Source organism: Schistocerca nitens, chromosome 2 (genome assembly GCF_023898315.1).
Source record: "Schistocerca nitens isolate TAMUIC-IGC-003100 chromosome 2, iqSchNite1.1, whole genome shotgun sequence".
NCBI lineage: Eukaryota > Metazoa > Arthropoda > Insecta > Orthoptera > Acrididae > Schistocerca > Schistocerca nitens.
In genome coordinates, this window is record NC_064615.1 from 770,531,126 (window position 1) to 770,556,294 (window position 25,169).

General features: G+C 42.0%; 1 protein-coding gene across 1 annotated transcript in view; it reads right to left on the reverse strand.

The window, feature by feature from the left end:
- LOC126237014 (enhancer of mRNA-decapping protein 4) overlaps positions 1 to 12,569 on the reverse strand; it is a 137,131-nt gene extending 124,562 nt beyond the window's left edge. Inside the window, exon 1 of the mRNA XM_049946744.1 lies at positions 12,494 to 12,569. The gene's annotated coding sequence lies outside the window, so the exon portion shown is untranslated. The remainder of the gene's footprint in view (positions 1 to 12,493) is intronic.
- Positions 12,570 to 25,169: the final 12,600 nt, after the last annotated feature.

Genomic DNA, 25,169 nt, shown 5'->3' on the forward strand with positions numbered 1-25,169 from the left:
GTATCAGCAAGTTTAAGTTGCCATCATTAGGGAGTCAAATTGGGGTAATCCAGTAATAGGTGAGCCATCATCACACAGGTACCACACTGACAATGGGGTGGATCCTCACATCGTAGGATGTGGCCATGGGTCAGCCAAGTGTGGTCAGTGTAAAGTAGGCAAAGAACGGAACAGAAGCACAAGAACAAAAACAAGAAGCACAAATTAATGACTGCTACATGTTGTGGACTCCTTTAGTGCTTGCAATTTGTTCGAAGAAACCAGAGCACACCAATCCATGTTCCAACCCACCAACAATTGGCAGTGTAGAGCTGACAGAATGTCCAGTTCCGGTAACCTGATTGCCAAAGTCAGCATCCTGGTAGCCAACCCAGCCAGTCTATCAACATGTTCATTCACTCGAACCCCTACATGACATGGAGTCCAGACAAAGATTACCAACCATCTAGCTTGATGGAGGTCAGTAAGGAGAGATCATGGATAGTCACAACCAGTGGGTGTAGGGGTAGCACTAGTTGATAGCCTGAAGAATATTCAGCGAATCACCATCGATTAAGAACGTCTCACCAGTGCAAGAACGAATGTGACTGTGGGCTCAAGCGATGCCCACCAATTCAGCAGTGAATACACTGCATCCATTCGACAAGGAGCATACTTCACCGTACCTCGAAATTGTATGGGCAAAACCAGTTTGTCCATTGACCATAGTGTGTATGTAACTTCTGCACCAAGAACTGCTTCAAGGGCAACCAGGAACAGGTAGCAAAAAATCATGGGGTCAACAGAGTCTTTCAGCGCAAAGGATAGGTAGAGACAGATCCAAGGATGAGGTACATACCATGTAGGCATATGTGATTGCTCCCTGACAAAAGTGACAGTGGGGAAAGCTGGAGTTCAAAGCAGAGACACCATATGTGGACTGTAACCTTGACTCTGGTCCTGGGGTGCCACCATGGGGAATAGATCTCCCTAAAAGAATAAAGGACATGGTAGTTTGGATGCTCAATGGAGCAGTGAATGTGTATTGTATAGTTGAGCAGCAGTTGTTGATACCCAGACTCTGCAAAGTAAGCCGTTTGCAGGGCTAGTCCGAAAGGCACCTGTCGCAAGTCGGACCCCACAATGGGTATTCGGTCCAGCATCCTCAATGCTGAACCATATGCCAGACTCCCATAATCACAATGGAACAGGAACAAAGCTTTGTAAAGCTGCAAAAGTGTAGAGCAGTCTGCACCCCAGCAGTTGTTACTGAAGCTACAAAGAGTATTAATGTGTGACCAGTATGTCACTTAAGTTGGCGACGACTGGAAAGCCACGTTGACAGGACATCAAAGACCAGTCGCAATAAGACTCCATCACATTGCGGAACTGGTCATCGATGTAGAATGGTGGATAGACAGTCTGACGATGATGGAAATGCGTGCAAAAATCATCAATATGCAGGGAGTGTGATACTGTAAACCCCTCAGCTGCAGCTAGACCATTGACAGCAACCAGAAACTGTGTTACTGTGTGAAGCACCAACTTAAAAGTAGAACGTATGGTGTGACAAGAAGTTTGAACATAAATCGGTAGAGGACCCCGGACAATCCATACATGTAGAGTAACAACAGTGTGATGACACCAAGCAGTGTCCAAAGCCCGTGCAAGTCAAAGGAGACAGCGATAAGGTCTTGACGTCAGGCAAAAGCTGACCATTTAGTAGACTCCAGGCAGACCAAATTTTAAGCAGTACAACAGCCTTTGTGAAAACTGGCCTGGGATGGAGCCAAAAGCCCCCAAGACTCACGGTACTAATATAGCTGCTACCTCACCATACGTTCGGGCAACTTGTAGATAACATTAGTGAGACTAACGGGGTAATAGCAGCCCATTTCAAGGAGGTGTTTACCCAATTTCAGTATTGAGACAATTCTGCTTTCTCATCATTGAGATGGGACTCACCCTCACTTCAGAGATTGTTGAAAATGGCAAGGACATTATGTTGGCAATCCACCAACAAGTGTTTGAGCGTTTGACTTTGGATGAGGTCTGGTCCTGGAGCTGCATCAACGCAAAGTGCTAGAGCACTGAGAAGTCCCACTATTGAACAGAGCATTATATGGCTCCAGTTGACATGCACTGAAAGGCAATTGAATTCACTTCACCTGCCATTTGAGGACATGAAATGCTGGCTGATGATTCTCAGTTGCAGAGCAAACCATTCAGCGACAGGATCTGGGTCAGTGTAGACAACATTTGTTGCAACACGAGGTACTCCTGTGGGGAACTGGTGTCCACAGATGCATTGAAACGTTGCGCAAACCTGCGAGGGAGGGGTATGCAGTCCAGTAGTAGCAACATATAGTTCCCAGTATTCTCGCAGGCTGGTTTTATGCACGTGTATTACACTTTATGCATTTTTTGGTAATTTTGCTGTTGCGTGTTACTCTCTGATACTATTATAAAGGGTGAACAGTAATAAAACTGAGGGAAAAAGGTGAAGGTGATACAATGAGTTACAGACACAATGAAAAGACTATTACAACCCGGACTTTGCACTGTTTGATAATTGTACTGTCACATTTTATTTTGACATCACTATATGTGGTTCATATTTAAAAGTTACATTACCCCTTCTCATCCCTACTGTAAAATATGAGATTTTATGTTAAATAGTATAACAGAATTTCTTTGTCATGGCTGTATGGCTTATTGGAGTTGAGATAAAACTTTGTCTCTGCTGTGATGACATTTCCCATCATCATTGCACAACATTGGTGATTAGTTACTGAAGAATGTTAATGAGTTGCAATGGCTGAAAATTTATAATATGTATTTTTTTTTTTAATTTATAGTCACTTTCCAAAATCCACTACTTAAATTATCCATCTGTTGGTCAAACACTCTGTGCCATTCTATACAATGATCAATTGCCTAAACCAGATGACACTGCTTCTCCCTTGATTTTTGAGTAACTATGAGGGTAATCCCAAAGTAAGGTCTCCTATTTTTTTATAAGCACATAGACCTGTTTATTTCTACAATGGTGTACATCAGTTTACAGCTTGAACATTTAGCTATTTTTCAACAATCACCATTTCTGTTGATGCATTTTTGTAGATGCTGTGGCAGTTATTGTATGCCCATGTCATACCAGCTCGCAATCATGCTGTTCAGAAAGATATGAAACTCTTCTTTCACCTCCTCGTCTGAGTTGAATCACTGGAACCACAATTAATGCTGACAGACACTGTGAGACTCGGAAAAAACTCAAACAGGCAATGCAGAACCAGAGTAGAGGAGTGTTGAGCAAGGGCATACACATTCTCCATGGCAATGCTCGCCCACACATCGCTCAGCAAACCGTTTCTCTCCTGCAACAGTTTCAGTGGAACATAATCACCCACCCACCCTATAGCCCTGACTTGGCGTCCAGTGACTATCACCTGTTCCCTAGGTTAAAAGAACATTTGACCAGAAAGCGATTCAGCTCCGACGACGAGGCGAAAGAAGAGGTTCATAATAGAGATGGGGGATCCGCTCCTGAACTGTTTTATAGAGTTGAATCTTTCAAACGAGTGAACAATCAGTGATTCAGAAAAAAAGAACGGTAGCTCCAAACGTTTCACACAGCAGAGAGACAGAGAGAGAGAGAGAGAGAGAGAGAGAGAGAGAGAGAGAGAGAGAGAGAGAGACGGAGCAATATCAGTGGGGCCTCTGCTGGTCAGAGCACACTGCACGCCATACAACACAGCCGGCGCCGGCCGCTGCCCTGCTTCTGCCTTGGCTGCCTGCATTGTGCAGTGCCCCATTGGATTTTGTTTCACATATGCCGTGCCGTCTCTGTGCTTCCTCTGCCACGTGCAGTGTCTGGCGCATCTTAGCACCGCACTCCGTCGGCGATCGTTTCAGTCGCACGTCCTGCCCTCTGCGCAGTTGATGCGAGCAACAGGACAGAGAGCCTCCTAGCGGAGAGCATAAGAACTACTTGCAACAACCTGTTCGCAAGAGAACGGACGATTTGTCTCGGAGCGGGTGAGTGGTGGCCGCTCACCGCTCCCCCCACCCTCGGAACTCGAGCGCTCAACGCTCACCCCACCGTTCTCGACTCTAGCCAGAGCGTTGAGCAAAGCAACTCAGGTGTCACTCTGGTCTCTGCGGTCTTAGCTCACGCAGCAATACAGCTCGCGGCTCGACCAGCTTGACTCAGCGCCTCTGCATCGGAGTTCGTCTATTCTGGATATTGTTCTTCGTACTAATACCGATATGTATATTACATAATTATGTTATGTATACATCATTTGTTTTTATTTTATTTTTATTTGTTTAAACTGATCAGATGAGGTTCCTGACGACTCCTCTTACTATAGGATTTTTTATTATGGACACTCGAATTTACACTTTAATTACGAGCGAACCAATAAACGTATCGCAAAATGTGATACACCAATATTTTCCTTGTTTTATTCTGCATAAGGCTATATGCAGCACTTTGGTCTTACAGTCAAATTTATATTTTTTTTCTAATTGTAGTACGGATTTTGGGCGTCTTCGGAAGGAAATGTTCACTTTAAAAATATATGGCTTGGGATGTATTTGTACGAGGTTAATGAAATTTTAATACATTATAGCCAAATACATTGTTAATGTAAATCTCAAGTTACAACATTTTCCGATCACCCAAAAAACCACGATAGTGCAAAATAAATCGATAATCAAAAACTTTGTCATATCGTGGAAATTTCAATAAACAACACAAAATTCTTACTCATTATCTGTGTTACTTCAAAATAGGGTCAAATAAGATCAAAATACAGGTATAGTACTGGAATAAACCAAGTTTAAAGGGCAATGTGCCTTCCATTTATTTTCTATTGTGAATGAGTGGTGAGTCATGAAAAAGACCTAGTTCATTTCAGGGAGTGAACAGTTCGGATCCGATCTCTGAAAAGAACAGTTTTGCCCATCTCTAGTTCATAACTTTCTGAACAGCATGACTGCGAGCTGGTATGATATGGGCATACAAAAACTGCCAGTGTCTACAAAAATGCATTGACAGAAATGGTGATTATGTCAAAAAATAGCTAAATGTTCAAGCTGTAAACTGATGCAAACCATTGTAGAAATAAACAGGACTATGTACTTATAAGAAATAGGAGACCTTACTTTTGGGATTACTCTCGTATTATACATTCATTTGCTGTTGTCTATGTTCCATATTGATGTCTCAGATTTTGACACAGGTTGTGATCCTCTTGGGAAATTCCTGTTTGACTATAAATTAGAAGCCGTATGCTACAGTATTTTAGCCACACATGTGGACACGAAATAATGCTTTTGTTAGTAGATTTTCCCTTTACTAAGCTACCGAGTTTTACCTTTTACTGTTTAACTCTGGTTGTGTATTGCTGATGAGGGCTGTTGTCGAAAGCTCTATGTATGTGTGTCTTAATTGTGCCTGTCAGCGGCTTAACATGTCTTCTTTACAGTAAGTAGCAATCTACCTTTTCCTACATGTTTACATTCCTACCTGGAGTTTCCAGTGTTTAAACATTATTCTTGTTTTATTACGTCGGGACCCAGGTACGCAGCCATTTAAATGCAATGAAGTACACTATCTATGGATGTCATGTATGATATTGGAGAGCCCAGCTGCAATCTCTCTATTGGCCACATCGATTTCGGAGGCCTGCCAAGATACTGTCTTCTGATGGGTGAATCCCAAGGAATAGGGAATCACCAAGTCTGCTGTCATTAGACTGGCTGTGGCTGTGCTCTGGAAAGCTGAATCATCATATCTCCACAACAGGTTGCTAAAGATGACGACAGAGTCAAAGGCATCCCAGTCAGCATTGTTGAGAGCCATCTGGGTGGACACCCAGGTGAGTGATGCTGAGGGACAGAAAGGATAATTGGAAAATGACCACTTTCACACTGGCCATCATGTACACTGCAATGGATGAAGGGGAGAAGATGAGGGCTGCAGCTGGAAAGATCAACGGCCAAATAAGATTCACATGCCACAATGAAGTGTGTGGAGGCTCTGGTACTCAGGAGACGAAGATTGAGCTCTGTGAGCGAAGTTTCAATGGCTTTACTGTGGGCAGTTGTTATAGTTCCACTCACTAAGGGCTGTGGGTGTTGAAGTCAATCAAAATGAGTGTCTGCTGGAGGGCAATGCAGAAAGCAGGGGAACACGACAGGAAAAACTGCTACAGTTCCATTGGAGGCTCACACTATCGGTATCCTGAGGGAGTGCCACCAGCTGCAAGGTTATGGCATCAATACACATCACGTTTGAAGCAGGTTGTATGTGGGCTCCGGTGTCACTGGGACCAGCAGGAATTCTGTCATGAGTATAGAGTCGGAATATGTGGGGTCCGATAGAAAGGAGACCACCAGAAACTCCACACTGGATGTCTTCTTTTTGTCTCTCTTCTCCTTAGATGAGTTTGCTGTTTGAGAGGTCTTGTCTGCCCTTGTTTCAGTGACAGAGGAGGAATAACAAGCAACCTGTGCCTCCTTCAGCCACCTGCTAGTATCCGGTTTCAGGTCAGTAGTATCCTGGGAGGACAGTATCCCTAAGAATCTCTTCTTCATGAGATATGCCACAGGATGGTGTTCCTTCTCCAGCTTGGGGTTGAGGATTGATGCCCTGGTGGGTTGGTAGCCAATGCCCCCAAAGTGGGTGTGCAGGAAACAGTACGAGGAGAGCCCCCATCACCTGGGCAATGGATGTAGCAGAATGGCCCCAAGGGTCTGATGTAGAAGCACAAAGGGGGAGGGTAATGTCACCAGAGAAGTCAACATCGTCGTAGCTATAGCAAACGTAATCGTCATATGTACATGTAGAAAATGATCACATTTCTTCTACACCTCCTGGTACATGGGGCGGTCAAGAGTCTTATTCCTAGATTTTCTCTTCTCTTTGTAGGATGGTGCAGGCTGGTGAACAGGGAGAATGGTGCTTGCCACAAATCACACAAGAGTGTGGGGGATGGGGAGCAAGGAGTGTTTGTGTGCAACTGATTTCCAGAATCCCTATAGACAGATTTGGCGTTACAATGGGGTGACATGCCCAGATCTCATGCATTTGAAGCACTGCAAAGCAGTCAGAACACAGGGTTTCACATTGCATTGATAGGCCATCTCCATGACCTGTTCAGGCAACGAGTCACCTTCAAAGATGAGGGTCCCAGTATCAACTGTGTTGTCCTTTGATCCCCACTGGACATGACAGGCAAAAATGGACACCCTGTTGCTCCAAACTGGCATGTAATCCATCATCGGTCTGTAAAAGGAGGCTGTGGTGGAAGCTAATACCCTGGACTATACTGAGACTGTTATGGGGAGTGATAGTTACAAGATAGTCTCACCCAACTTGTTTGCAGTTTGACAGATGTGTGATATGTTTGATTTCAGTGGGTCAAACGTGATACCCAATATCTTAAATTTCTGACAGGTCCCTATGACTCCAGCATTAACAGTTAAGTTGACATCACTTGAAAAAATCGTTTTGACGATTCAAATTCATAGCTTCCATTGCATTTGATGTCTTTTGGTGGGAACTGCATAGATTATACACAAAAGGTCTCTGGCAGTGTAGTATTACCTATTTCCCCTGAGTCTGAACTACCTACAGTTCACAAGCGCACTTTGTATTGTGCCACTCTAATGTGTTGCACAGTTGTTAATGTCTATTGGCCCACCATCAGCCCAAAGCAAAACTCTGAGCACACAAATTTTGACAACAATGACATACAAATGAATAAATAGGATTACATGCTAGCTTACTACTTTACAATTCAAATTATGTGGGAAACTATTCCTTCAATCATTTCATGTGATCATCACTAACGGTTTCATGCTGCATCAGGAGAAAAATAACTTAAGCGAAAGAAAACTTGTGCTCTCGTCCAGTTTCCTATAGTTAAGTTTTGTGCACCACAAAACAAATATCCACAAACTGTGCTTCTCCAGGTCTTGCCCCGAGTAACTTGTGTATCAACTCAGGAAAGAAGTCACCTAAACTATTCTGATAACTGTGTGCAGATAGTACAAAGAGCTAGAAATGAAAAGTGTATTGGAAAGAATGCATACATGTTGTCCAGATTATGACAATCTCTGTATGCTGGGGGGGTTTCAAAACATGCAATGCAACATGTAATATTAGTTTGAGCAAGTTTTTCTTTGACAGAATAAAAATGTGTCGCAATAACATTTTGTATACTTGTTATTTATAGTGTATTACAAAAACGTTCATGTGAATTGAATAAAAACTTCTTGGGTTTCGAGCCACATCATATGGTTATACATTTGTGAGCTTTCAGCAGAGTTCCTCGGCCACTGTCAAGTGGCAGAGGCAGCCAACCAATAAAAGATGGTTAGCTAACATCAGAAACCACACAGGAGCAACATGTATGTGAATAGTAAAACACCATAATGCACAGAAAATTCTAAAGGAGGTCTACAATATATGATGAAAAATATCTAGACACCTAATAGTGAACATTAATATGAAGTGTGTCCACCCATCGCCTTTGTGATGGTTTGAATTCTATTGGTGACTCTTCCACTCTTCCAACTAGATGTCAAAGTCTGTGGAGGAATGGCAGCTCATTCTTCCTTAAGAGCTGAAACCAGAGCAGATAGTGATGCTGGATGTTGGGGTCCAGAGCAAATCCACATTCTACCTCTTTCCAAAAGTGTTTCAATGGGCTCATGTTGGGACTCTGATCTGGCTAGTCCATTTTAGGAATGTTATTGTCAACAAACGATTACCTCACAGACGCTGCTTTATGATTGGGTACACTGTCATGCTGGCACAATCATCAGGTCCAAACTGTTACTCTACTCTATGCAATACACAGTGCTGTAAAATGTGTTCATGTCCTTCTCCGCCACACACCGCCAGGTGGCTTGCGGAGTATGGATGTAGATGTTTATGGTTCTTAAGTGCAATGAGGGGGTCACATACTAACCATGAAAGTAAGTCTCATACCTTAACACCACCTCCTCCATACTTCACTGTTGGCATTACACATGATGGCAGATAATGTTCTGCAGGCATTCGCCAAACATAAACCCTTCCATCAAACTGCTGAATATAGACAAAAGTGTGATTCATCACTCCAAATCATCCATTTTCACTTATGCACTGTCCAGTGCTATCGTCATCACTTAGCACTGACTACATAAATGTGGAGCTTATGAGGAGCTGCTTAACCACTGTACCTCCTCCTCAACTCCGTAAGTCCCTAAGCACATTCCCTGTGTTAGCTGGACAGCTGTTTAGAGCTCAAGAGTGATCCCTTCTGTTGGTATCATTAGTTGGCTTTCTTTCTTTTTTTTTTTTTTTTTTTTTTTTTACAACAGTGTAGGAGAAGATAGATAGCTACTTTCCATAAAGGTAACATGCTAAGTTGCAGACATACGTAATTAAGAAACTTACATATAAGCTTTCGGCCTCAGCCTCCTGGCCCAAGCTGCTGGAGTTTGTGGTCGTGTGTGTGTGTTTCTTTTTTTTTTTGTTTGTTTTTGCCTGTCTGCAACTTACCATGTTATCTTATTGGTAAGTAGCAATCTATATTTTTCTACATTGTAAATAATTGAGGATTTTGGGTGAAAGAATCGCCCTTAAGATGTTACATTACATTTTTCTGTTGCATATTTTGAAAACTTACATTCTCTTCTTGTCTGAACTGTTTATTGTCCATTTTCCACTTCCGTATAAGGTTACTGTCCAGACAATTGCCTTCAGAAAATACTTCAAAACACTTTATATTCAGCATTGAAATTCTCTGTTTGAGAAATACTTTCCTTGCTGTTGTAAATCTGTGTTTTATATCATCTCTACTTTATCCTTCGTCAATAATTTGGTGCCTGTGTGGCACATCAGCTGTTTTTAGCATCTTATTTACTAGTATAATTCTCTTAGTGAGCTTCATTCCATTACCTTCCTTTTTTTTGTCTTATGTTTTCAAGACACTGTCAGTTTCATTCAGCTGCTCTTCAGAGTCATATGTCTTGTCTGAGAGAATTGTAATAGAATTGGGAAACCTCAAAGTATCTATTGCGCTCTCGGTACTTAATTCCCTTTCCCAGTTTCTCCTTGGTTTCCATAGCAGCTTGCTCAATGTACAGATGGAGTAACATCAGGAACAGGCTACAACCCTGTCTCACTCACTTCTCAGCTACTGCTTCCAGTTCTTATCCTTCTACTCTTACAACTGCTCCTGGTTTCTATAAATGTTGTTGATAGCCTTTCACGTCCTATTTCATCCCTGCTACCTTCAAAGTTTCAAAGTTTTCCCCTACAGTTTCACCTTCTACACTCCTCGAGTATGGCGGAGATTGTTCCTTGGTGCCTCACAACATGTCCTATCATCTTGTCCCTTCTTATCAATGTTCTTCACATGCTCCTGTCTCTTGAGATTCTGTGGACAATCATTTCTTGTCAAACGATTCTCTTCTTTTCCACTTTTCTCACAGTCCATGATTCACTTTCATACAATGCTGTGCTCTAAACTTATATTCTCAGAAATTTCTGCCTCAAATGAAGATTGATGTACAATACTAGTACATCTCCTGTTGCCAGGAACACCTCTTTTTATGCCCTTCTTATTTCACTCACATTCTGTAAAAATTTTCAAGGGAGGCCAATGTTTGAAGACAGTAAGCAGGTCTAAATTGATGTTTATGTAGAGATGAAATGACTTGCACACAATAAATTAGTGTGAGAAATTACATCAAACAAATTTTTTCATGGAAGACAACAAAAACAACAACAAATGCAACTGATCTGTAATGCAGTCCAATGGCTACATTAATGAAATAACGAAAAACCAGTCTGGAAGGTTAATTCAAAAAAATTATAATAAATAGCAAACATGCATTCTGGGGCACTTCCTGTACATGTATCATGTCAACTCAGAAAAATGTAAAGATTGGGGTGAAGGTGGGGATGTCGGGATGTCACAATGCAACTCTTGCCATTAGAATCCACGACACTTTCTGCATGACTAGTACTCCAGAAAAGGCAATCTTTGTCAATTTCTTAGTACTGTTTAACAGTGATAATTACGCTCACTTGTGTCCTAATAACAATGAACATGGTAACAGGAAACTTCTCTGCTTAGTACATTTTCCACGTCATGTACTGAGAAACATCCAGTTCCTCAAGATACTTCTCATTTTCCTCGCAAAAGCATTTGCGTCATCACCAAACTGTAGCCAAATGAATTGCAACCTACATCATTCAGACAACCATCTTTACAAAACTTGGCCTTAACAAACTTTCATATATTCCTGCTAAGCCTGAAGATTACTTTTAAATAAGGAAATGACAGCTAATGAACTTAGAATTACTCCACATGCTGTGCAAGCAAAAAAAAAAAAAACCAGATCCTTGAAAGACAGAAAATATCAGAATAGCCCTACTGCTTTCATCATATGGTGATTTCTGAATTTGCTAACTAGGCAATGCATTGGCCTCCGAGCTGTTATGCCCAAAGTAAACAACAAATCACATTGTTATAGATCAAATATGACACACTGCTTTGCTGGTTACACTGGAGAGGTTAACGCGTGTCACAACGAGCTCCTCTGTTTCAACGTTTTGCAGAACTTTCTCCACCCCCACAAACTGGCACAAATACAGAAATCTCTAAACAAATGCAAGGTGATTTAGTATTATACTGAAATAACTTCCAATTCAACAGAGAAATAAGCACCTCCAAATTGTTAGGTCAACACTCATTGGTACCTTAAGTGTACCATTACCACAATTGATAAGTAAAATAGGCTATATTATTCCCCCGGTAATCAATTGCAATATAAGCGAAAAAAACAAAACCACACAGAACTCTTATCTGAAACAATATGCAAGTTTAAACAAATCATTGCTCCCCCATATAAAATGGACTGACATTAACTACAAAAGCTCCTAACTCTCACTACCAATCTAGGCAATTTGTTCATTGGATCCTCTATCTGTATTGTTATATTTTAATAAAACAGTCCATGAAACGAAATTTTATATCACCCGTTGACATTGGAAGCTTTACCACTCTACTTCCAAGTTTGCCTTTGAAACTCAAATGTTGGTTAATGCACAATAAGAATTGTTACAATGAGTTAACATTTCTCCAATCGCAATGCATTAGTGTCATTAATTTTGTAGAAAATTTGCTAATGTGCTAGGTTTCCGGTTGAAATACAAACCCAACAGTCAGTGCAAATACTGCAATAATCGCTAAAGCTCAACGCCAGAACATGTAAAATGGACATACCGTTCAAGTTAGTTTCAAGAAAAAATGTGCTGATCTGAGGTTCTTAGCAAAAATGATCAGTATTCAGCACATTCTCGATGATGTGTTTAATGCATCAGCTAATGAACAATCGACAGAAAACCACTTTCCACAGCTGAAACTAACAGCAACTTTGCGTAATAGCTGTTTATCATCACCATACAACATGTCTACCCCAATCACAAAATAGGATAGTTCCGTACCTTCAATCGCAATCACATGCATTCACACACAAACAAAGTCCCGCCGACCTGCTCCAGCACACACTGTCACAAACACACTACTTTTTATCGCAGCTAGCAAAGATGCTACTTCGGTGCGCATAGCATTGAAGCACAGGTAACGAAACGCAGAACAGTGAACACTGATCGGGACAAACGTAGCTCTCGCATCGCACGTAGGTTTTGCATGTGTACAAATAATGTAGTCTCCAGAGGGGACGTTTGGGCTAAAACGCAGTTTAATTTTTATAATGTAGAAAAAGTATAGACATTTTTATCTTATTAATTAAGTACAAGAAGTTGTCTGGAATCATGTCTTTCACTTAAAAAAAAAAAAAAACCCTTCGACTGAATTATTCACATGTCAAACATCTTGAAATTTGTTTTGAAAATACACAAAGACTCAAGCATATGTTTTTCAGTTGTAATTGCTGAGATGCTTTAAGAGTATACAGTTACATGTGTCTTTATGCCTAGCGCTCCCGAAATTCGTGCTGAATTTTATAGTTAGCTATTACATTTAGGGTTGTACTGCTTCTTTTTTTACTTTTGTACAGAAGAGAATTCCTTATATATGCCAACTGCAGGTCGATGCACAGTGGATTGTCCATGGAACGGAACGGAAATGGTAGTAACATCACTGTCAAATTGTTTCCACACTTGATGAACGTCCACGCAACATTCAGTTGAGTTCTTTAGCACTGTGGATTAGCTTGACACAGCGGCAACATACGAAAATTAATTACCGCATCACACTCCACTTGTCCGATGGTCTGTGTCTTTTGTTTTAGCTCCTCTAGCAAGGTGTTACGGTTCTGTGGCGCGGAGAAATTAATGTGTACCAGGACGTGAGACATGTACCTGCAGACAGACAATTTTTTTTTTGAGGTGATAGTTAAAAGTTTACGATAACACCATGAAATCCCACTGAAACAAAAAAGGGGGACTATTTCTTCAGTACATAAATAGCAGTGTGAATCATGTTCAAACGAGTAGTTCATAAAGTCCTAGAAAAATACGTGCCTAGCAGAATAATTAAGGATGAAAGAGGTCAGAGCTGGAACCAAACTCGCACAAATCACAGCCAAAACTCCATACTGAATTCTTGAAAGTATTCGTTTCACATAAAGTAAACAAATGTTTATTTAGGAATTTCCAATACGATCCAATAACGTCTTCTAAAATTCTACTGTGTAAGCAATACAGTATGCAGAATTTTGGCCAGGTGTTTGTATCTGTAATAATGAAGTTTCTCATCAGTTTCTATGTTCGGCAATTATTATTATTATTACTTTCACTTCGGGTGACACTTGATGTGAGGCTTTTATCTGTAGATTCATTTGGCTCTCTGGGCACATAATTCTACAGCACCATACATTATTTCCGTATCTGCCAGTTCTTTCTGAAAGTAACACTCTGCTTCTTGCAATCCGCATCGAACTGCAGATCCTGAGGAAGACAGCTTCAACGTGGTCGAAACATAAGTTTATTTAGTATTTTAACATTTTAAGTATTTTATAAGATGACACGGTATTTGACTGGCAAGGATTTCATTATCACTGACAATGACACTTCTATGGAAACCTATGTATTCTTATCAGCATCGAACTGTTAACAACAGCAAATTTCATTTTGGACACATAACAAACCACTCTGTGTACGTTTTCTATTGTATTACTATGCATATCCAACTGACCATTCGCCGTCATAGAACTAACTTGGCATGTAACTAGATACAGCTGAGTTCCAGTTCAAAGTAGTGTGTATTGGTTCAAATGGCTCTGAGCACTATTGGACTTAACTTCTGAGGTCATCAGTCCCCTAGAACTTAGAACTACTTAAACCTAACTAACCTAAGGACATCATCACACATCCATGCCCGAGCAGTGTGTATTGTTACACTATGTGATCAAAAGTATCTGGACACCTGGCTGAAAATTACTTACAAAATTCAATATGGTGTTGGTCCACCCCTAGCCTTGATGACAGCTTCCACTCTTGCAGGCATGCGTTCAGTCAGGTGCTGGAAGGTTTCTAGGGGAATGACAGCCCATTCTTCATTGAGTGCTGCACTGAGGAGAGATATCGATGTCGGTCGGTGAGGCCTGGCACGAAGTCGGCGTTCCAAAACATCCCAAATGTGTTCTATAGGATTCAGGTCAGGATTCTGTGCAGGCCAGTCCATTACAGCGATGTTATTGTCGTGCAACCTCTCTTCCACAGGCCGTGCATTATGAACAGGTTTTCGATCATGTCAAAAGATGCAATCGCCATCCCCGAATTGTTCTTCAACAGTGGGAAGCAAGAAGGTGCTTAAAACATCAATATACGCCTGTGCTGTGATAGTGCTACACAAAACAACAAGGGGTGTAAGCCCCTCCATGAGAAACACGACCACACCGTAACACCACTGCCTCCGAATTTTACTGTTTGCACTACACACATTGGCAGATGACGTTCACCGGGCATTCGTCATACCCAAACCCTGTTATCAGATCGCCACATTGTGTACCGTGATTCGTCACTCCACACAAAGTTTTTCCACTGTTCAGTCGTTCAATGTTTACGTTTCTTACACCAAGCGAGGCGTCGTTTTGCATTTACTGGCGTGATTTGTGGCTTATGAGCAGCCGCTCAACCATGAAATCCAAGTTTTCTCAGCTACCACCCAACTGTCATAGTACTTACAGTGGGTCCTGATGCAGTTTGTAATTCCTGAAAAAAGGTCAGTTGGGCTTCCTCCACTAACTTCAGAAACTGGCGGGAAAAAAAGTCACTTGGGCTACCTACATTAACCTAAGTCAACCGACCACCACCTCTTCCTTGGAATTGGCGGGAAAAGGACTCATCTTGTGCTGGGCTACTGGATAGGGTGGGCATAAGACTTTGTTTTGCAGGTAGCCTTTATTCAAACATTTTGAGTTGTCATAGGCAGTAGCTCCATCCAGTGTGTTCACCATGAGGTTTGGAATCCAACTGACCTAGTACACAGTACTGCCACCTGATGGCGCTGTCGTCCCTTCCGTGACGTAATCCAAGATGGCGGTCTGGGCCAAAAATGGCGGGAAAAGGTATCAGCCTATTCTGGGCTGCTGGATAGGAAGGATTGTACTGTATTTGTTTTGGAACAATTTATTTAGTGACGGATTTGACATAGTATATTTATTGCACTGATACAAAACACTCACTCTGACTTACTTGGGATCACACTTCATAGTCGACAGACTTGTAAACTACTCGTAATTCACCGAAATAATGCAGTATGGTGATTTGCAGACACGAAAACAACTCGTAAATTGTCTAAGTAGCGCATGTAAAACGCTATGCAGACACGCTCACTAATTCTAAACTGTCCAAATAATGCAGTACACAGCATACAGCCCTGCAAACTACTCGTAAATTACCGAAATAATGCTCACAACACTTAAACATCCGAAAATAATGCAGTGTACAAACACTCACTGCACGTAAAAACCGCTTTCGAACTATCATCAACCGCGACATATCAGTGAACTGTCCCCAATGAAGGTTACAACGCGTGCGCGCCGATGCCGCTGGCGGCCGACGCGAGCCACCGCCGGAGAGTCCCAGTAGGTGAAAGTCGCGTCTATTTTCGCGTATATAGTTAGAATTCGAGTGTTATACTGACGTCACATTTCTATGTAAATAAGAGCCAAGTCACCCTCTGGACGTGCACGTGTTCACCTAACTACCATGGCTGAGGCGTACCTGCTGATCCAGTGCCAAGAGAGATGTTTGGATACGGGCTCACCCTCACAGACACAGCTAAAAGGTTCTCAATGTTATACTGATATCACAGGTCGCACTATAGAAATCTGTTCCAATGCTTACCAGAATAGCATAGGGTGCATTGTTCCTAGCGATCCTAATGGAACATGCGAGCTGCGTCTAGCCATGTATGCATTAACCTGCCCCAGTGTGGTTGACGCATCGCTGCGATTTGTTGGCGTAGCGACTCACCATTGCATATGCATCTGATAAGTTCTCCATGTTATGCCCGCATCTCGTGGTCGTGCTGTAGCATTCTCGCTTCCCACGCCCGGGTTCCCGGGTTCGATTCCCGGCGGGGTCAGGGATTTTCTCTTCCTCGTGATGGCTGGGTGTTGTGTGCTGTCCTTAGGTTAGTTAGGTTTAAGTAGTTCTAAGTTCTAGGGGACTTACTACCACAGCAGTTGAGTCCCATAGTGCTCAGAGCCATTTGAACCATTTTTTTCTCCATGTTATACTGACGTCAAATGGCTATGTAAATAAGAGCCAAGCTCTCTCTCGGAATCTGTAAGGTGTCGCAGAAATAGTTAACGGTCGATTTTGTCTTTTGTCTCAGCTTGTCCGCATGGAAATTCTTGTCCTAATGGAACCTGTTTACGAAAATAGCCCAGAATAATTCCGAATGCATTCCTCCTGATGGTCCTAACATGGCACCCCATCCATCATGCGTTCCCTTCCTGGAAATCGTTAAGTCCTGCTTTCAACAAACATCTCCGAAACGCACACATTCTCACCTCCTATGTTCTGACACAAAGGATGTATTGTGAATGAATGGAGCATTATGATTGGCTCTTACTGAATTTACCCGCCAAATTACTGATGATGCCAGTGTGGAAGTACTGTCCGCCATTTTCTTTTTGCAGATGTGACTTTTAGTGGCAAAACTATTTTGTACAGATCGCCATATTGCACAGACAGTTAAACCCTGCAAAAGTGGTCTACAGATCATGAAACAGGGGAAGACTATTACTCAATTACACTGATCTGCCACTGAGGACAGAAGCTTAAATATTAGAGTGTGAAACTAATCTCCAACCTGACAATGTATCACTGCATATTGTGTCAATCTAGTAAACATATTCGTATTTTGCGTCATACAAACATGCCCCTTTTGCATCATTCATATAGCTATCGACCGCCAGACACTCGTACATATACCACAAAGACAGACAGCATAAGCACATGCACCGTATACACTCCTCGCAGAGCTATCTATTTTCCGACAAGGTGGGGTGGTCATCCACCACAGCTGACAGTCACAAGCCGTCCACTCCCGATGCATGACCAGAGCGCCCTCAGCAGACCGAAGTCACTCTCTGAACTGATGTACAAAGATGGGCTCGTTTCCCCTCAGCACAAAGGTGTTACTGTTTCTGGCCCCAACCTGTTTGGTTGCTTGCTTTCTGCACCCATCTCCAGACTCTGGGATTACAATAACATATGTAAATTCACATGGTTTGCCAAAGTATCATACCATTTACGCGATACCTCTCAATGTCAAACACAGCAATATCGCTTGCATAGCAGTAGTATCACTCTCACAGTATAATTCCGAAGATATAGACTGGAAATTATCTCTCTAGAAACCTGAAACATTGGCGAGGTTGAGCGTGCAGTAAACCACTGAGTAACTAGAAGACATTTACGTGAGAACTCGAAAAAAAATAGAGGAAACTGATATTTACACTCACGAATACTGATGCCGGTGATATAACAGATTCCAAATCATCCCTATAATTTACAAAGTCAACAAAGGTGTTTCTCATGTCTAGAGAAGCAGCAAAAGTGTCTTCCAGACGTCCTTCAGCTGCTAGATGCACACACCACAGTCGATATTCCCTCAACTAAATAAAGGCGCGAAATGTGCAGAAGTAGTAGACCGGACAATTTTCATGGGAGGGAACAATGGTCCAGTGCAAACACCCATCCATATTGAATCTTCTCAAATTTCCAAGCGATCACGAAAGCTATCGAACACATACTAAGTATTAGTCCGCTATTCGGTCGTCTAGAGGACAACATGGTTAAGTCAACTACAATCCTGCATCCCAACAGGCCTCTCCATTCAGACAGCTCCTGATAAGTCGACTACAATCCTGCATCCCAACAGGCCTCTCCATTCAGACAGCTCCTGACATTAGTCGGAAAGGTGAATCATTCCCGCCAAGCACGCATAGACAGAATCGTCCTAGGAAACCAGCCACATACATATTTGATCACTATACTTACAATTAAATAATACGATGATGGTCTCAATTGGACGACATTCGACAATGAGCGAAGTATCGGAAATACGCCCTGCTGATAGCTGCGGCTCTGGAAATAGAAATATCTGTACCATTCTTATGACTTGACATACTTTTTCCTTTGCTATCACAGTGTTCCATATCAGATCCATACTTTCTTACAACAGGACATAGTCATTTCCTTTGCACATGTCGGAACACACACACATACTTTATAAGCCTAATGCTCAAGGCGAACCTATCATACACCCCCTACTACTAAGTATAATACGTCGCCAATAACTGATTGTTGGTGATATGAAACAATACTGAGGGAAAATCAGTGATGGGTGGACATGTCTCATAAGTTTTTCCTGCGAGTGCTTCCACTGTGTCTTAGAAAGAGAGGCATAATCATCTTACAAACCGCCATGTGTTAAAAAAAAACATGATCGCAACAACCATATTATTATCGCAATAGGTCTTGGTTCTACAGGTGCACACAAGTATCACTGTTAATAGATATGCTGGCTTTATAAACCGAGGTATGGCATTACCTCTGAATGAAGTGGCTTTTTCAGACAAATACCGTGACACTGAATATAGATGGTGATAGGAGTGCGTTTACACGTCACCGACGATGCAACATCGTGATAAAGTCACTGAATTTAGAAAGTAATTCAGCTAAGAAACGTGATATGAAACCGGTATTTGCAACTCCCTTATGCTGCCGCTAGATATTTCTCCAGTATTTATAACACATTCTGTCTCGATGCCATGTCAGAGGTTCTGCGATATATCCACTGGGTTGTAGGCGAAGGTTGAATGAGAAGGATCACAAACAGTAGATGGTGTACTGATTGAAGTCGTAAGAAACGTACCTGGCTTTTCAGATCTCTAGTGTTATGCTATCCGGTAGAAATGCTGTCTGGGATTTGGAATCAAGTCTCTCAATTCAACCACTTACCTGTATTGGATACTGTGGAGAAGTCCTTTAATGATTACAGCCACTAGTGAATCATATTTCTGGCACTCTCATATCTCGAAACGAGTCACCTTTCTCGAACCTATCTGCTACCGTAAAATTTCAATGTGGTTTTACATAGCCCCTATGCATCTTGCAACTGCCCCTCAGACTCTGCACTACCATCCCTGCAGCTTTTCACATCTGATCGTTCCAATTTAAGTCGGAACTCACTAGAAGTCAGAGAAAGCTATACGCAGCACCTTCTGTAACCCGTGTAGAAACAGGCGAAGCTGAGTTAGTGCGACAGGACTGTGTTTTGACCATTCGATGGAAACGTGAACGAGCTGTCGTAGCTCCACCAACTGTGCGTGACATGTAAGGTCAGCGCCAAATGAAGCCCATTCCTGCAACACGAGGTAGTATAAAAGACAGTAGGCGAACTGGCAGAAGGATGAGGATTTTGCTACTGAATTGTGGTGCTTCTCCAAACTACATACAGGTACAGGCACTCTGAAGCACATTCGCACCCCTCAGGATCCATTCGCGTCTATCACCCCAACATTCTATCAATGTTATTCTTTACCATCCAACAGAGAAAAATTATGAACTATGAAAGCTCCACTACCTTCATCCAATAGAGAACTCAATCATATTTTTACCGCATCTCTCTCTCCTCCCATATACCAAAAGAAAATACTGTATGTGTGCCAGCACCGAGCACACAGGGCGATCCTATTAAATATACAGATATTGATCCACTGCACAGACCAGTTTAAAGTTTCATCACGTGGTCTGTAGGAGGATGACTGTATCCCACAGACTATACTGTAACTCACAATAGATGCTCCCTGTGACCCTGTGTCGTTTGAAACATTGCTTTTTTTATTTTACTTTAACACGCTTTGTACACTGCCATACATTTTGGTTTTCCACGACGACTTCGAGGTCTGTGTCAGGTTTTAAATTGACATTAACATGTTCTGGTCCATCGCCTCTCGCAGAAAACTAGACATCGCACGGTGTACATCATCTTGTTCCTGCTGCTACCGTAACATACTACACACACTGGATGATTTTAAGTAAAAGACAGTTAGAACATAAGAAAACAGGAAGAGTTTTGCAGTGTTGTGGAGTGTTTCCAAACTGCTGTCCGAAGGTGACTGACGACCTCTACATTTAAACTCATCTGTCACAGTGACGAATAGCTGATGGCTGTGCATTGTGTTTCGACTGATTCCTCATATTGCAGTCATGTACACGATCACTGTGCTAGCCATCCGCAGAAGGTGTTGCCCCTCCACCAAAACACTAGCTTCTCAGACCTCTAGTGTTACGCTATCCGCTAGAAATGATGTCTGGGATTTGGAAATAGCTCTTTCCATTCAAGCAGATACCTCTGTTAGATTCTATTGACAATTCCTTTAATGATTACAACCACTACTCAATCATATTTCTGGCACTCGCATGTCAAGCAACGAGTCACCATACTCGAACCTGTCTGCTACAGTAAAATTACAACCTGGTTTCAGCCAGTCCCTACACATGCTGCAACTGCTCCCATTTCTACAGCTTTCCGCATGTGATCGTTCCATTTTAATTCGGAACTGAGCAAAAGTCGGAGAAAGCCATATCCACCACCTTCTGCAGCCCATGTTAGTGCGACAGAAGCATGTTGTGATCATTCGATGGAAATGCGCGCAATGTGATACATCTCCAAATTACATACAAGTACTACAGATCCGCGTCCATTCCAATCAATCAGCCCAACATGCTATCATCGTTATTCTCCACCCCCAAACAAAGAAAAATTAAGAACTATAAAAGCTCAACCGATTTACAAGTCACCTAGGCACCGATGCTGACGCAATTACGGAAAGCTTCAGCGTGGGGACAAGAGATTTCGCAATGCTCCCCCAGAATACCGCAGCGTGCAGCCATACAAGCATTCCTAATGGTATACACACTCCCTCTCCGAATTTACTCCTGCTGCTGCTACTACCGTCTGAGTGGCACGATCCTACTAAATATACAGGCGCTGCAGAGGCCACTTTAAAGTTTGGTCATCTATACTCTAGGCGAATGATCTTAACCCATAAACTATATTAAATCCCTCTGGTCCAGTTTAGTTGTTTCAAACAATCTTTTCTAACTCGCTTTTGTACTATGCCAAACATATAGTTTTTTTCTGCCACGACTTCAAGAAGAAGTTCTGATCCACAGCCTTTCACATGACACTAGACCTTTCACGTTGTAAATCATATTCTTACGGCGGATAGCATAACATTGGATGATTTTAAATAAAAGACAGTTACAACATAAGCAAACTGGAAGAGTTTTACGGCGTTGGCATAAGTCTCCAAACTACAGTCTGAAGGTCATTCACAAGCTCTACATTTAGACTTGTCTCTCACACTGATGGAATAGCTGACGACTCTGGGTTCCCTTTCGACTGATTCCTCACATTGCACTCATGTACGCGATCAGTGTTTCGGTGCTATCCACCCCATAAGTTGCTGTTCATCCGTCAAAACTCATTCCCAAACTCAAACAAGCCATATCAGTCAATCATTATGTGGTAACCAGTGCACCGTCTATCTACTGTAATAATAAACATCACAGTTGATAGCGCGCAGAATTTTACAGTAACTCCAACACCGGCCAATGATGTGACAGCATGTTTCCCCCAGTTTCAGTATCATAGCTAAACCATCCCCTCTCCATTTTGCGAGTATCATTGTGAATGTAGATAGATGACTGCTCAGTACGTCCATTCAGTGTCAATTCTCGAACACATAAATCACCAAAGTATACCAGACAGCACGTCACATATTTCTAACACCTCGAGCATAGTGCTTAATTTACAATATACCTCTCTGCATATGATAGTCACAGAGCATTCTCGCTGTCTTAGGGTAAAATTAGAGAGTGAAAGACACTCCTCACACCATAATCGACCAACCAGCCAAGCAGTTCCATTAGCGAATTAATCTGCAACCGACCAGAAGAAGACCGCTACAATCCACCTCTCGTGAATGAATGGAGCTTTCTGAGTCCTCACCGATCCAAGTGCATGAGATTTCTCGAGATGCGACCATATCGAGGAGATTAGCAGTCCTTATTGATGTATAGCAACAGATTTCAAAGAGCCGTGATGTAACAGCAGACGGTTAAGAACAACAATAAACGACCGATTTCTATGCGTGATGGAGTTCTAGACAGCTGGAGTTCGACGCATTTTTACGTAAATCAACCAAGCTATCAACTCTAAAGTTTTGTTCTAGAGTCTGGGATCGGTATCTGGAAGGTATCGGTAAGAGAGAACATAAACACTTGCACTCCTAAGGTTACAACGTTCTGCACTTAAAACAGGCTATAATGTAAGATCGCCTGCGGCTCCAACCCATCAGTCGTATGGAATGTAGCGCTACTAATATGGCAATGTAAGAAATATATTTCAAGCACAGGAGATACATCCTTCTTCCGGGTTTCCATACGATAAACTATGCCACCGAACCGTAAAACGAAAAAACTACTCCCGTAAAACATTTGCTCAGCGTGTTACGAGCAGAATATACCGTTCTGGAGACATATAGTGTCCAATGTTCACATATGACCACGATTCAGAAATTATACCATACCTGCAGCAGACCTATATAAAATGATCGTTAGTAGCAGGGAATACCTCCTACAAGGAAACAGATAAACACATAGCAGCAGGCTCTGACATGTGAAAATTTCAAGTCATTCCATCACTAATTTTGTAAACAGCACATCTATCGGGCAAATGTGTACACGGGGATTGCTGCGCCTCACAAGCTCCTATCGCTAACTTAGTTATGACGCTGAAGTCTCGATTTTACACCCAAGATGCGACAGGGGGTGATCGCATAAATCAAAGTTCGTTTAGACGATTATGTAAAGATTTATCAAACATGAGATGGAAGTCCTCTGATGACCGACAGGTATACAGTTAACGATCGCAAGTAGACTGGGCTTTAAACCACATTCAGAACACGTGGCTGTATACGAGTAGAGCGCAAGCTATGTTACGCGACTGATGCATCCGGATAGAACAATGGAAAAAAATTGACCTGCGGCAACTTCTCCTTCTCTAGAATGCAGCAGTCAAGCATTAAATCGTACTTCGTTACAGCTCTATCTCTATCGACCACCCGTCCACTCTCTGTTATCCTTTAACGCAGATGCAAGTAAGTTTAAAGTTGAATGGTTCTCTGTCCTCCTGAAAAGCATCAAATACAGAAGTCATATCGCGTGTGTCACTGCTACTTCAATAGACGTACAGTATAATACTGCCTCGACGGAAAAAGATGACAGCCTCCCTGATTCCATTCGTTTCAATGTCGACGTTTCCTCGGATTCTTCCTGTTGACGCATACTTGTTCCCATGTACAAATTGTTCAGCGAGAACCAGAAGATACGCAAGTACTTCCTCAATTTCCCCGCATTTCGCGGTCAATTTATATCTATTCCCATCGAATAAATAAATATATTTACAATCTTAAATTTGTGCTTGTCTTTTTTTATTTCTCTAGACGAAATGTCACATACATTAACGCACATAAACGTGTACTAGCGTTTACTAGCGTGCACTAACGCATACTAACGTGTACTAACGAACCAGAAGATACGCAAGTACTTCCTCAATTTCCCTGCATTTTGGTGTATATTCGGTCAATTTATACCTACTCCCTCGTCAATTTTCGCAATTCTATCGATTTCATGTCAGATCTGTCCATGTGATCATGACGTAACATCTAGTTCTATGCTCTAAAATTGCTTGTAAACAGCTGCCAACACCTAGCCCAAAAATGCACTGATCGGCGGCGTAATTAGCACTGTACTCGACTATATCCAGTCACCTCCACATCCGGAGAGTGTCTGATCTGTTTTCTGTATGTCTGTGTATATGCATGCCTACGTCTTTCTAGTTACTCAGTGGTCTAGAGTATGCTCCACCTAGCTAAAGTTTCGGGTTTGTAGAGAAATAATTTCCAGTCTATATCTTGGGAATTATGTTGCGTGAGCGATAGGGGGGCTACTGCTGTGTGCTTGATATCGAGAAGTACCGCGATAATGATATAATATTATGGCAGACGATGGAGAAATACTTGTGTTCGTGTAAGCCCAGAGTCTGGAGATGGGTGCAGAAACGCAAGCAAGCAGGCAGGTCTGGACCAGAAACAGTAGTGCATTTGTATCGAGGGGGAAATGAACCTGTCTTTGCACATCAGTTCTGAGAGAGACTTCGATTCACTGAGGGCTTTCTGATGTAAAAGAGGTGATTTTGAACGGCATGGAATACTAATTGTATATTTACTACATCGACACTGTACTCATTGATATATTGCTGAGCTGGAGATCGGTTTCACACACTAATATTCAAGCTCTTGGCGCCAGTAGGAGCACAGTGTAAATGAGTAGATATCTTTACGTATTTGACGATATGTATGGCAATTTTCGAGGTTTAGTTGTCGGTATAATGTGGCGATCAGTGTAAAATAGTTTATTGCGGCTAAATGTGACGTCTGTAGAAAGAAAAAGTCACGTCTGTAGAAAGAAAGAAAACGTGGACGGTGCTTCCCTAGGACTGAGGAGCATCGTGACATAAAGTCAGTGTGAGTGTAGGCATATGATAATTTTTTGGGTGCTGTACAAA